This window comes from Panthera leo, chromosome B1, assembly GCF_018350215.1.
Source record: "Panthera leo isolate Ple1 chromosome B1, P.leo_Ple1_pat1.1, whole genome shotgun sequence".
Lineage (NCBI taxonomy): Eukaryota > Metazoa > Chordata > Mammalia > Carnivora > Felidae > Panthera > Panthera leo.
The window spans coordinates 99,360,229-99,375,513 of NC_056682.1; positions in this window are offsets into that span (position 1 = coordinate 99,360,229).

Here is a 15,285-nt window from a genome sequence, read left to right on the forward strand (position 1 = left end):
TAACTATTGGTGTAGAGTGGATTGCTTTGTGAGGCTGCCCATAGACAATCCAACTCTGAGTTACACAAGCAGACTTTTGAACTTGCATTCATGCCTGTACCTCTGTGCACCTGTGTATACTTTTGTCATAGTGCTCTCTGTGCCGTAACCGTGTCTGGTCTTGCTTTTCCCTTTTCTCCCACCAAGGTCTTGCCCAGTATATAGAAGAGGAGATAAAAGAAGTGCAATTACAGGGAAGGAAGCATCCTGCTGTGTGAGCATAAATTAGGACCTCTTCAACAGACATACAATGCCAAAATGATAATACACTCCCAGAAAGAAAGATCCTCCTTAAAGCAATTTAGTTTGTATGTCAAAGCAGTCCTGATTAAAATAAGCCCAAATAAATCAAGCTAGACAGCACCTTTAGATTTGGCCTTTTGAAATAAAGCATTTGCATGTTATATGGAAAAGTGACATTTTATGCTATCAGAAAACTAACACAACATTCCTCTATGATTTCGGCATAAGAAGATAGACATATATTGTGTCTAGGATATAATAAAGTGATTCTGGAAAAATTGTTTCAAATATAAAAGACTGAGCCCTTGTATTTATACATATGATTTTTTATGATCAGCATACGAATTAATACATAATAAAATTCTTTGAAGAAAGTTTAGCATTATAATTAATATTTATTAAGGATTTCTTATGTGTTAAGCCCTAAGTCCTTTGCATGTGTTAAATAATTAAATCCCTATTTGAGGACACTGAGACACAGGAAAGTTAATTTACCCAAAATAACACAATTAATAAATTGTGTTTATTAATTCCCTGTTCATGCTCCCCTGTTCATGCTCTGTCTCTCTCTGTCTCCAAAATAAATAAACGTTAAAAAAAATTTTTTTAAAGTTTTATTATTTATTTTTGAGAGAAAGAGAAAGAGTGTGAGAGGGGGAGAGGCAGAGAGAGAGGGAGACACAGAATCCGAAGCAGGCTCCAGGATTTGAGCTGTCAGCACAGAGCCCGACGCGGGACTTGAACTCATAGACCGTGAGATCATGACCTGAGCGGGATGCTTAACCCACTGAGCCAACCAGGTGCGCCAAGAGACCTTGCTTTTTAACCCAAAGTTCCAACACCAGAGTCCATGCTTCTCTATGCTATATTTATGTGAAATCATAAAAACTTAAGTTGCAATCCTCGTTCTGACACTTACAAATTATACCTCCTTAAACAAGCGACTTAAATTTTGTGTGCCGCAGTTTCTTCATCTCTAGAAGGGGATGATCACAGCGATAGTGCAAATTTCCAGAACTTGCCCTGTGAATTGAATGACAAAATGTATGAAAAGCCTCCTAGACTTTGCCTGTCGTTTAGTTTAATAAATGATAACCTTTGCCTATTATTATATCACAAAACCCTCTGAGACAACAGGAAACAAACTGAAAAGAAACAGAAACAGAATCCTTAAGTTACTCATCTGAAAATCTTTCTAGGCTCCAAGAAGTATAGATAAGCAATTTCCTCCAAGGCTGACCTTAAATATACAGCCAGTAGTAGACAAACTCTCCCATGCCAAGCATCTTTGAACCTTGTCTCCCCTAAGCCCTGCCCTCTGAATGACCCGGCATCGAATGTGAACATTCTGCCTTAAGGAAAATTATCTGTAGATATTGCACTGCTGGTGATCATGATTCCCTCCATCGACATGTTTCTGATTCTGTATACTTAAAGTATACTTCTGTATACTCCATACTTTTATTGAGGAGAAGTGAATTTACCTGGAAGAAATAATAAGAAAAGAAAAAAATTCTCTGGATAGTTTAATGATAGCATGTTGGCCAAACAATGCTTTTTCATATCATTCATTTCTGAAATGGAACTGTTTTTGCTAGTACTGTAGAAAGAGGTAATGATAATGTCATTGACTTTGACATTTTGACAGGCCACAATCTATTCTTTGTTGAGTAAAGGCATCTTTATCCTCAAAAACAAGTTAAAAGGACTTGTCTGTTTTCTATACAATATCTCATCATATGTTATCACCTTCTCATGCTTTCATCAAAAGCAAACTTTTCATTACTGCAAATGGCCTAACATTCTATAATAAAACTACTCCTTCAAAAATAACTCTGTCTCTTAACAGAGTGTAGCACTACCTCATAATTCATTATCAATTAGCCCCACTCTACAAAAGTACATAACTTATAAACAATGAGAAGACAGCTAACAAACAGAATATGTTTAGTAGAATAAAGAAAAGCAAGTTTAAGCTACAATTGGTGATCCACATACCAAATAATTACCAGATTGTATGGAAACATATGTTGTGAGAATTATGCAAATGAAGTATGCAAAAGGATTAAACTACTAATTCACGTAAGTTTTGTTTTTTGTTTTTTGTTTTTTATTATTTTTTTAATCAGGAGGTTGTGGTGTAGCCAGAATAAAAAAATCAATGGCAATAAGACAAGCAGACAAATGACTTCCATGTGGAAGGACAGAACATTTGTCTTGACAACATAATTGGTGAAAAGTAAAACCAAAAGCAACTGAAATTTACTAAGATACAGATGACAGCTAAGATATTATAAGAAAATTTGGAGATTTACATGACAGCCTCCCCTAAAAGCTAACTTATGATTGAAAAATCTAGAATACAGGAGTGGTAGTTTAAAGGTGGTTTAGAAAGATCTATAACCAGGGGTGCCTGGGTGGCTCAGTTGGCTAAGCATTCAACTGCAGTTCAGGTCATGATCTCACAGTCTGTGAGTTCGAGCCCTGCGTCATGCAGCCCTGCGTATTCTCTGTGCTGACAGCTCAGAGCCTGGAGCCTGCTTTGGATTCTCTCTCTCTCTCTCTCTCTCTCTCTGCCCCTTCCCTGCTCATGCTCTGTCTCTCTCTGTCTCAAAACTAAATAAAAACACTAAATTTTTTTTTTTTAAAAGAAAGATCTGTAACCATAATGGCAGCTGGGGATGTAAGATCACTGATGCTGACGTGGTTTAGCCTATTTCCAGCAACTACTGGAGCACTGCATCGTCCAAAACTCATGCTTTGTATTCTTTTACTTGGTTATGTGATGGCCTTTGTTTAAAAATGCCTTATAAATGAAAGGGAAGAAGTATCTTTTTCCTTAAAAATTTGTAAGAAACACATTTTTCCCTTCCACTGTCTATGATATTTTAAAAAGACTATGTAATACAGGTTGTAGGTTGGGTTATATGTGTCAGAAACACCTAATGCTGATGCTTCAGTTGCTTATGAGATCTCATGGGTCAAAAAAGAAAATCTAATGGAAGCTTCCAAAATTGGACACATTGCACCCTGGTAAATTTGTCCACAGATATGCCATCCAAGAGGAAAGTACTCTTTGTAAATATAGAGAATATCTCAGAAGGTATAAATTGATCAATCTACTTAAGACTTAATGTTAAAGCTTTCAAATGAAAAAAATAAACAATGAACCATAAATGGCTGCACAGGATCAAAAAATCAGTAGAAAAGAAAGTATTATTATAGTATATAGTATAGTATAGTATAGTATAGTATAGTATAGTATTAGTGCCTATATATCAAAGTTGAACGACTATTTCTTAGCTCACTAGGATTTCATTTTCTTCTTTGACCCTATTAGAACCTATCTGTATTTCTCTGGCAATCAGAATCAGTCATTATCAATATAACATTTTTCTCTCTATGGTTGCCTAGTGGCAAAGAACAACTGAAATAGATCTGAAATAGATATCTTCTTATATTCTTAAATATATTCTTAAAGATGTATACATATATATGTATACATATTTAAGAATCCTCATATAGGTTTCTTTCCCTAATTTTTTTTCAACTTATTCGTAACATAAAAACAGGCCCTAAAATAATGACATCTAAACAGATTTAGAAGCATAAAGAATGTCAGAACTTCTCAGGCATTTTGTCTAAGAATTTGAGATATAAAAATAGCCGAAAACTAATGGACAGTGAATCCTTAAAGCAAGAAAACTGAAAAAATAATTCAAGGCAAAAACAAGCCACTAAAGAGGATTCAGAGATGAAAACAAAGAGGGTTATTCCATTTCATATCCCTCAGACCTTTTTTATAATGTAGACTTCCCTTGAAAATCAACTGTAGATGTTATTTTTGTAACACATCTTAGAAATTCTTGATTATCAACTGTTCATATCCAGTGGGTCATTTTCCCCACTTGAGGGGAGATAATTTCCGTATGCTGGAGAGAAATGTATATATGTGGGTCTGTGTGTGTCCTTATGAGGGATAAAAAAAGAGTGAGAAAAGCTGGCTCCACCAGTGCCCCACTCAACGTCTGGAGGACCATACAGTTAGTTATCATTTGGAGTATTCCCTGGCCCCATGTAGTCAAAACTTGCTACACTTAGGACTGTCTTGGCCTATGAAATACATACAACATTCTTAGAATGTGTAATACTATCAATACAATAGTTATCTGTTACAATAATTACCTGTTATTTAACAGAAATATGCTACAGCCTCAAGTGATGTCTCAGTGTATGTCTATATTTTAGGTAGCAGTGACAATAGCATAAATACACCCAGAAAGGACATTTTTTAAAAATCCACTGAAGGCATCTTGAAAAGGTTCATTAAGAGGCGCAATTTTACTCTGCAGTGAAAGTCACAGATTTTGCGTAAAGCACTGCCTGTACGAGGATCCAAGGAGGAGCAGACTCCTAATTCATTAGGCAGTACCTAGGATTAGATATGGCTTTCCAGATGAAACCCAAACCCTTCACAAAACATTCTTGGTTTCAGATATCACTAGAAACCACCACACTGTAGCAAGGGTCACTGAAAGGTTTCCTGAGGTTCACAGACCTTTAAGCAAACTCAAGATGATTTTTTTCCAAGGACAGATGCCAAGTTTTTAGTTAGCCTTAGTTAAGTTTCATGTGAACATTACTGGCATGCCAAACCTGGACTAATTAATAATTCTGAGGAAACACCGGATAAAAAAACTTGGAGGTTTCAACTGAAGTCCGTCTATTTTTCAGACCTCCAATTATAAACATTATACAGATGACGCAAAGTTTATTACAGTCTCCAGAAACTGTAATAAGAAGTTTGCATTTTTTTCATTTTATGTGTAGTTGGTCATATCTTTGTCAATATTTCCAAAAGATTACTAAATATCATCTTCCCAAAAATATGTTGGCATATAAACCAATGAAATATTGTGCATTTCCATTTACCGTTCCGAAACGTGTTTCTCCCTTTGTATGATATTCATAGAGCTTCTAGAAGAATAGGAGGAGTCCCCGCTGGTTTCAGTCAGTCTCCACAAATCCAGACACATCTCTAGGATGCAATTCACTAGGCGGGCAGAGGTTCTGGGGTCGTGTCTGTTTACCCACATACTCTACCTTCAAAAAGCTAGGGATCTCCATTAGCAGCAATCATCAGTTTTTACAAGTCTGTTGAAATTCCTGGTAAAGAAAATAAATACTGATATATCTACACTAAAAGGTACAGCTACATTTTTTTTAATAACCCATAGAGAACAACTTTCCAAGCCAAATGGTTTTCATGATGTTATTTGGATGACCAATCCACTTCACAAATATTTTCATATAATTAACACTTCCCAAGTACTCTTATACTTTGTCTTCTTTTATGTAGAATAAAATTTAATGTGGTATAATTAGAAGAATATTAAGAATGAAAAATTAACCTTTCAGAAGCCCATTGCTGTAACTCAATTACTTGGTGGATTTCTATTTTCTCTTTCCATTAAACACTTAAATATTTATCATGAGTTTTCATACATGTGATCATAAGGTTTGTATCATTTTGCATGAGCGCAGATTATGGTCTCAGAAGATATTTTCTTCTATTTTAAAAATTACTTTTTATTTCTAAATATTATTCCAAAGCTAATAAAAATAGGCTTTTCACCCACCATAAGTATAATGATTATTTGGAACTGTTTAAATTGGATTCACTTTTATTTAGATATAGGGTTATACAAATGTCAGATTATAAAATGTATTATAGTATGTTAGAGCCCAGGGGCCTCTGAAATCAAAAAGTTTTATTTGAACCACTTTTAGAGATGAGAACATAGAAGATTCTTTGTGCTTACTTGAGTTGAAGTCTCCTAAATCTTAGTATAAAACTTTCTGCCACCAAACCAACTATATTTATTCCTTATAAACAGCTAAATGCAAAGGGTGACAATTACATCATGCATGTGACTAAGTGGCTAACTTTTAATGTAATGCTTTTATGGCATTATATATACATATATACATATGTAATATACACATAGATCCCTATTTACATAAAAATATCTACTTGCATGCTTATTTAAATAAATTTTATATGTATTTCTCTATTTTCCCTTTCACATTTCTATAAAAGACAGACATGTCATTTCCCTAGTAAAATAAAACAAAATAATATTCTAAACTTAGATCCAATATCTGATGAAAAACCCCTACACTTTATTTTAATTGCTAGATTCAAGTTTCTGTAAGTGGTGCAAGTGGTAGAGACCAAACCAAATCTTGTCTTACTCTAAACATTCTATTCTGTTTAAGAGACGGCATAGTACTATGTAATAGCCACATATCATGTTTGACCAAGTAGCCTCTAGGTTAAATACTCCGTACTTGCATTTGCAGCAAAACAATCACAGGAGAGTACAAGAAATGCTCTATAAACTGCAGTGAAGGATTCACCAAAAGGTAAGCTCCGTTCTAAGACACTGATAGCTGATTGCCTGAGTGCTCCATCAGTGGTAAAGTTTCAGCTGAAATGGGTTAGCAGGAATGTGTCTGCAAACCATATAGAAATATCCAGCCCTTGGGTCTATGTGCCCCAGTGAGACCACCAAGGGTCTTCATTAAACAGTTTATTTAGAAAAATAATGTGTGTTTTACTTAAAGCAAACTATTTTCAGCTTACTTCAATTTTTTGTTATTGCAAAGTCTTTTTAAAAAGTTGATTTACTTGGGGCGCCCGGGTGGCTTTCGGTTGAGCGACCGACTTTGGCTCAGGTCATGATCTCACCGTTCATGAGTTCGAGCCCCACGTCAGGCTCTGTGCTGACAGCTCGGAGCCTGGAGCCTGCTTCAGTTTCTGTGTCTCCCTCTCTCTCTGCACCCCCATCCCCACTCATGCTTTGTCTCTGTCTCAGAAATGAATACAATAAACATTAAAAAAATTTTTTTAAGTTGATTTACTTGATTTATTGAGCACTACTTTTGCCCACTTCACTGTACCCAGCAGAAATTGGGGTAGGATATATAAAATTGTTCACATAATTTGCCTATGTAAAATAATCAATATGGGGTTATCAACATGGAATTTTAAGCCTTTTTACAGGAATTACTTTGACATGATTTTCCCCTCTCCAAAAGGAGACATGTGGTATAAGATGGGTGGAATTAGCATTCAAAGGGAAAGAACTAGCAATGGTTGGATAATAGGAAAATAAATTGGCATCTGTGCTCTTTGTCCCCATTCTTATAGAAGATCCAGTGGAAGTAATCTTCAGTGTTGCCACCTACTTACCTGCAGGGCCCCGGGGAAAGCATGTGTCTCCGTTGACCATTTAGAGATTTCGAAAGGCGTCTGGCCCTCCCACATGCCTAACCCAATGGTCTGCATGAAGTCTTCGATTTATAAATTAGTCTTTATTAACTGGCCTAATCCTTCACTACTTCATTAAAATGCAAATTACCTTAGAAAAATAAAAACATTAAACCTTATCAGTGATTTGGAAGTTAGGGCACATGACCCTGTTAAGCTCTCTCAAGAGCCAGATGGTGAAGCCTCCACTCACGGCGACAATCAGCAATACCCTACTCGCTGTTAGGGGGACCTAATATAAGACCCAGTCAGTGATCATTTGATCCAAACTAGCTTTTAGCCCCATGATCAGAAAGTGGGAAGCATCCACATACATTTAGATTTATCACTAAAAAAGACCTGATTATGATCCTTACACTGGAGCTGTATAACCAGACTCTGAGATGAATTTCTTTGAGCAAATGTCACACTATGGATTAAGATGTAATAAGTAGCTAAATAGAAACATATCCTAACAATTGTGAGCTAACTTTTAAATATTTCCACAATACAGAATTTACAATAGTATCCTAAGAAAGATGAAGTGCAAAAAGCAAAGTATATGACTCCCCAGTGGGCAGGTAGCACCTGTATTTCTTTTTTGAATAAACTCCCATTGGTATCATCTGGCCATTTTTGAGGAGGGGTCAAATTAATATGTAAGATTTTTTAATATAGATAATCTGAATCCTGGTTTTCTCATTAGGGTTTCAATGTCGTCCCAGGTTAAGTTGGTTGTTTTTTTTGTTTTTTTTTTTTTTTTTTTTTTGAGAGAGAGAGAGAGAGAGAGAGAGAGCAAGCAGGGAGAGGGACAGAGGGGGAAAGAGCTGAATGTGGAGCCCACGCCAGGGCTCCATCCCAGTGCTCTGGATTCATGACCCAAGCCAAAATCAAGAGTTGCACGCTCAACTGACTGAGCTACCCAAGCTCCCTCTCAGTTTAACTTTTAAAAAAAGTACTACTATAATATTTTGTCCTTATGATTCCTGACTTGGTATCATACCTCAAAAAATCTTTCTACCTTGAAATTATAAAAATTTTCTTAGGGTCTTCAGTTTTTTGAGTGTTGTTAAATGTTTGCTGTGTAAGTTTCAGTCATTCTCAACTTATTTTTATAAATGTAGATGTAAAACTAAATATTCAACACTATTTCCTGAATACTTCATCACATCCCATCGTACTCATCCACCACAGTCCTGTAATGTGGACAGTTTGCAGATTGATTGTGATATTTGACAAATTTTGTAATTCTTCTACTAGAATTTAAATTTTGAGTATTTCTAAAGTTCCAAAACATTCTTATTTTCTTTTTTTTTCCTGCTGTTTTTTGTTGTTGTTTTTTTTTGTTTTGTTTTGTTTTGTTTTTACCAATTTTCTATAATAAATAGTCTCTGCACCTACTATGGTCTGTCTTCATTTACTTTTATACTCTCAGTTTAGAAACAGCTGTGTAATTAGGGCAAGCCAAGATTCACCTTGCTCTGGGTTCTTGGTTTTCCACAGAGCCAGCAAAATGAACTGGGAAAATTACAAGATACGACCTATTCTTAATTTCTTCATCTCTGAAACTGACCTACTCCACCTATCTCAAACATGTATAAAAATGAAACGATGTGGTATAGACCTTAGCACATATTAGTGGCTCAACAGATACCAGGGTCTGTAACTTCCCATTTCCCCCCTTTTATTCCTCTCTTTGCTGATGCTCACTCTGCTTTTTGCTCCTAAATGATTCTATGTAATGAAGACAGGCTGTTCTTTAATATTTTCAGGGCCCAGGACGAGAGTAGAAATGCAGGCCCACACACCGTATGTGTAAATATACTTTTTAGGAACAATTTTTTTTAAATAGGCACAAAGGTATGTTTTTTATATGATTGGAAGTTGACAACATCCTGAGTAGTGTGAAATCAATTATTATTGTGCACGTCTGTGTGTTCTGTTTGTTGTTGGGTCTGAAATGTTTTGGTTAGTAAAATAATGAAGACTAACATAATTTGAATTACTATGTATTTATCCCAAAAAATCTTTTCTCACCTTCATTTTAGCAAAATCACCAATTATGATATTATTAGCAAGTTTTTTTTTCATAATTTCTTATCTTATTAGCAGCAATGCCAAATTAGACATGTATTGGGTGATAAGTATGTAGCTTTTTTTATTAACTTCACATTTTAAAAAAGATCTGTTCTACTAAAGCAGCAGTTGGAAATATCAATAAAAAAATTGTTAAATAATACTTTGATTCAAGGATGAGCCTTGATTTACACATATCATGTCAATAGGGTCCCAGATGGTAACTTTTCATTTTCCCACATAATTTCAAAAATATTTTAATCTTACCGTATCAGTTGCTGTCACTTAATATCACTAGTTATACAATCTCTTACAATAATATCAGGATACATACAGTATTTCTTAAGTTCTTTTTGAGGAGTTTTAAAAGGCTAGATAAAACAAGACAACAAAAACAGCAGTACACTGCTCAATCACAGCTATTCCTGGGACTATGTTGGTTATAAGAAATTTCTAGAAAATACGTTGGAGATTACTTGTATATGAATATCTTTATTCATGGCCATGCAGATCTTTTTGTTTCCTTGTTCTAATTTGTTGTATTTTCATGGAATGTTGCCTTTGCTACATATTTTGCATGCTGTGTATTTTGATTTAGGGGTCAAAAAAAAAAACTCTTAGTCTAAAACATTTAATCTCCCTAAAACTAAAGTAGCCAAGTTTATATCTCTGAGTTTTCCATAAGCTATTATTAAACTAATAGTTGTAAGTAACAGTTCATACCAAAAAATATGGTTAATGGACACTCAAAATTAATTTAATTTTTCAGTGAAAAACTAACTTCTTTAGTTGAACATCTGTTGTTTCACCTGTTTTTGTGCATCTTGAATCTAGTCTGCTATAATAACAGTCAGATGGCACGTTTCAACCATAAATTCAAAGGTTACATTTTATGTGGGCTTTACTAAGAGTTGTATCTTTGAACAAGTCCAGAGAATTTAGATCATAATCTTTGAATATTGTCAATTCTGGCACAGTTGAGGACATGTTTTCTAGCAATTTCTAACCACACACTCTACATTGCACGAAGAATGTTCTGACTCTTTGGCCAAATTTTTGGCTTTTATTTGGCTTTATTAACCATGCTAGCAAGCATCATTATCGTAAGCTTGCTATCAATGACCTTTTAATAAAAAGCTGAGCACTTAATTTAAAAAAAATGAATCAATATTACGAAAATTCTCTATAAGGTAAAGATATTCTTAATTCTAACATTTAATATCTACTTGGTTGCCAATATATGGAATTGGTATCATACTTTACATTTTACATCATACATCTGCAAATTTGGAACAAATATGAAATGCTTAACAAGGCAAAATGTTCCTCAGTTGTCCCGCTGTGTTTTGAATGACACACAAGTTTGTGAGGGTCTCCAGAACCATTATCTAGAATATGTTGAGAAACAAGAAACAGATATTTAGCACCACTGAGAAAAATGTATTTTAAGATAAATAATACGTGTATGTTGTTTGATAGGCTAGAGTTGACAAATCAATTGATTTATATCTGTTCTTTCTTAAGTTATTTTAGTTCCATGGCTCAAATTCTCTGGTCTTCAAAGTAGGATCCTCAGAACTGGCATTGGTGCACTCTGAACCTCTTCACAACACTCAGGCTCACATTTTGTTTTAAGGACATAAGAGATTCAGAGGGATGTTATCATGGAGTTCACAGGGTTTCACCCTACCTGCTCTAAAGGCAGTAGTGAATCTAAGAACTATTAATTTTCTGGAAACTTTGATGTTTAGGCACCACACAGGCCTATAATGAGAAGAGGAGACAGCGCCTATATGGGGAGAGAAAAGCTATCCCAGACCTCCACGTAGACATCTCATTTGCTAATACTGTGTCAAATGCAACAGAGGATGGAAAATAAAGTTTTCAACAGTGCACACTGTCATCTTGAAAAAAAAAATGTGATTCCATTTGTAAAAAAGGAAAAGAATGGATATTGATTAGGCAATTAGCAGGATCTGCTTCCTGATCATACTGTAAGAAGAAACACAAATGCTTTCCCACATTATTCCAGTACTTCGCTATTAAGTCTTTGTCACTTATACATCAAAAGCTATTAGAGGGGCACCTGGGTGGCTCAGTTGGTTAAGTGTCTGACTTCAGCTCAGGTCACGATCTTACCATTTGTGGTTCAAGCCCCACATCAGGCTCTGTGCTGACAGCTCAGAACCTGGAGCCGGCTTTGGATTCTGTGTCTCCCTCTCTCTCTGGCCCTCCCCTGTTCATGCTCTTTCTCACTCTCTCTCTCAAAAATAAATAAACATTAAAAAAAAATTTTAAAAAGCTATTAGAAACTTTTTTTCACTTTTGATTTTGCCGTTGTTTGATTTCTAATTAAAACGGCTTGATTTAGGCATTTTTATAAGAAAATTAGAAAATTTAACATAAAAAGGAGGAAATTTAAAACATCTAAATATGTACTTATCATACTGTTATTTTGCTAGACATAGGGATAAAAATTCATGATTATATCACCAAAAAAAATAATAATTCAGTAAAAATCCAGGAAAATGTTCCTATATTAAGTAGATAAAAATAATATCTATGATGCATTTAATTACTTAAATAATTGATGTGACTTGAGAAGCTTTAAAATATCCCCTAATTAATAACATAAATGTCCAAGAATAAAAATTAAATAAGTAGTTTTCCCTATATTATCATCTCTTTGTATATATGTTTCTCCCTAAAAAATAAATAGCCTTATGTTTTTTGATAACAAAAATTATACTCTTATAAAATATGTATATTTTATACTAAATCTAAATGAGGTACAAAGGTTTAAAGGCAAATTAAAATTCCTCAACAGTTCCATCACTTAGCAACAATCACAGACACAGACAAGAGATACAGCATTTATTAAGTCAACTTTTGCCAAGGAATGGTTTTTAAAATTAAGAAATCATAAGAATTTGATAAATTTCTAAAATTATAAATCTTATAATAAAAAACAGCAACACATCCTATAACCATGATTTACCTACTTAATTAAAACAAAGATATGTTTTGTGAAATCTTTCATTTCTCAACTAAAACATTCTTTATACATAAGTCCCACTTTCCCGCTAGACCTATAAGAAATTCTTTCATACACTCAAACTCTTCAGACTCTCTTCTGTATCATTTTGGTAGATAAGAAGCCTGTCTTGAAAGCACTTAGTAGCCAATGCTAATTGTCTTTTTTCATAAGTGAACATTGCTCATTTTAATGCCTCTTATCACCACGTATCCTTAAACCTCTGACAAAAGCCAGACTACCTGTAATTTTCATCCTCTTTCACTTTCTAAAGATAATGCGATCACATAGTCTAGGTTTTATCAAGTTTCTCTTGATAAGAATTATATGATCAGTGAATTTTCATATTATTGTGTGTAGGCATACAGATTGTGTATAGATGTGTACTTTTACATTTGAATAAGAAACCAATCAGCTTCCTCCCCCAAAATCTCTTTTTTGTACAATTATCTTAGAAACATATTTTGAGTTTTCAGGCTTTGGGGATAGCAGAAGTAAATTCTCACTTTTGTGCCTCCATTTCCCTCCTTTCAAAGAAAATCATAAACCACCAGGTCCTTCATTAATCAGAAAAAGATGAGCCAGATTTTCCCACTGAGAGTATAGCAAAATGCCACTAATTCCCTAAGAAATCAGAAGTATATCTCTCCTCCGAAGGCAGTAGAGGCCTTGAGAGAAGACTATTATTGGTGTATAGAGTGCATAAAAGTCTTGTAAGGAATGTATTCTTCAGGATGTAGACAGGCAAAGAAAATTAGCAGAATTTATTAAAAGGAAAGGTTTCTTGAAGTCTATGTGCACAGGAATGTGCTAACATGCATTCAATCTCCGTTTTCTAAGTAGACGTGAAGTATAAAACTAACTGAAATTTCAAGAAAACCTTGAAAAAATAAAAAATTTAAAAATAGTAAAACTCAAACTGACTGAAGAGAATTCTTGCACATACTATATCCCTAACTCTAAAAGTTTACTCCCTCCCTCCTTTGTAACAAACCCTTCTTTTTTTTAATTTTTTTTTAATGTTTATTTCTTACTGAGAAACAGACACAGAGCATGAGCATGGGAGCGGCAGAGAGAGGGGAAGAGACAGAATCTGAAGCAGGTTCCAGGCTCTGAGCTGTCAGCAAAGAGCCCGACACAGGGCTCAAACTCACAAACCGAAAGATCATGACCTGAGCTGAAGTCAGACGCTTTACCGACTGAACCACCCAGGCACCCCTGTAACAAACCCTTCTTAGAAATACTGCTACCATTTTGTTTTTGCTGTTGCTCAGTTTTGTTGTTGTTTACACATCAATTATTTGGCTCTAGATACTTTTACCATTCCAGCAAATTCTAAGCACTCATGCCTGTGTGTGTGTGTGTGTGTGTGTGTGTGTGCGTGTGTAATTCATACACATGCTTAAATTTCTTTGGAACAGTTACTTAGAGTGCTGTTTAATTTCATTTATTTCTAGAAATATTTAGTTTTCTTATGGAGCACCAACCAATTTCCCAGAAAAGGGGTCTCTGATCTCCTGTGATCCTTACCAACATGATAAAAAAGAGCTTACAGTTGCAGCAATCTCTGAACCAAAATTCAGGACATGAGGTCTGAAAAATTGTTTAATCATGCAACTTGTGACACACTATGCATCTTAGAATAATCACATTGTTAAGAGTACAGGGTTTACAGTCAGACATGTCTTAGTTCACATCCCAAACTCCCACCTTACTTATTCCATGGTTTTTCCTCATTTAAGCCTCAGTTTCATCCTGCTAAAATGTAGTTAATAGTAACTTTTTCACAGAATGTTAGTAAAATCAAATGAGATAGTATGCATAAAGCAATTAATATGGTTACAACATAATTTATAGTTTACTATAATTATTCCTATAATTATTCCTATTACTTTAAAATGGTCATTTTCTGAAATAAGCTTTTCTGGGTATATTTGAAATAAGTAAGTACCTGACCTCTCTTGGCAACTTACATTTCCTTCTCCATCTGAAAGCTTAGCTTGAGGGCTTCCTTGTAAAGTAAAAAATGCTTTCCCAAAATAAAATTCTGACTCTTTGTGTATTCATTTTCTAGAGCTGCCATAACAAAATAGCAGAGTAAACAAAGCAACAAAATTTATTTTCTTGTAGGCTGGGAATTCAAGATCAAGGAACCACAGGGCTGGTTTCTCGGAGGTCCCTCTCATTGACAGATGGTTACCTTTTGCTGCCTGTTCATATGGTCATCCCTCTGTGCAGGCACACCCCTGGAATTTCTTCTTTTACGGACATCAGTCATATGAGATTAGGGCCCACCCAAATGGCCTCATTTTAACTCAATCACCTCTTTACAGACTTTATCTCCAAATACAATTACAACATTCAGGGAAACTACGGGTTGAGAATTTAACATGTGAAAAAACAAAATTTGGAGACAGGGCATAATTCAGACCATAACAATTAATTTTGTTAATTTTATTAATTTTCCAATTTAAATTTTGTTTGGGTCATTTTATTGTACTTGGGAAAAATATTTGACACATCCCGATTGCTGAGTTAATACCAATAACCAGTAACATCCTATGAGACTCCCTCCATGCTG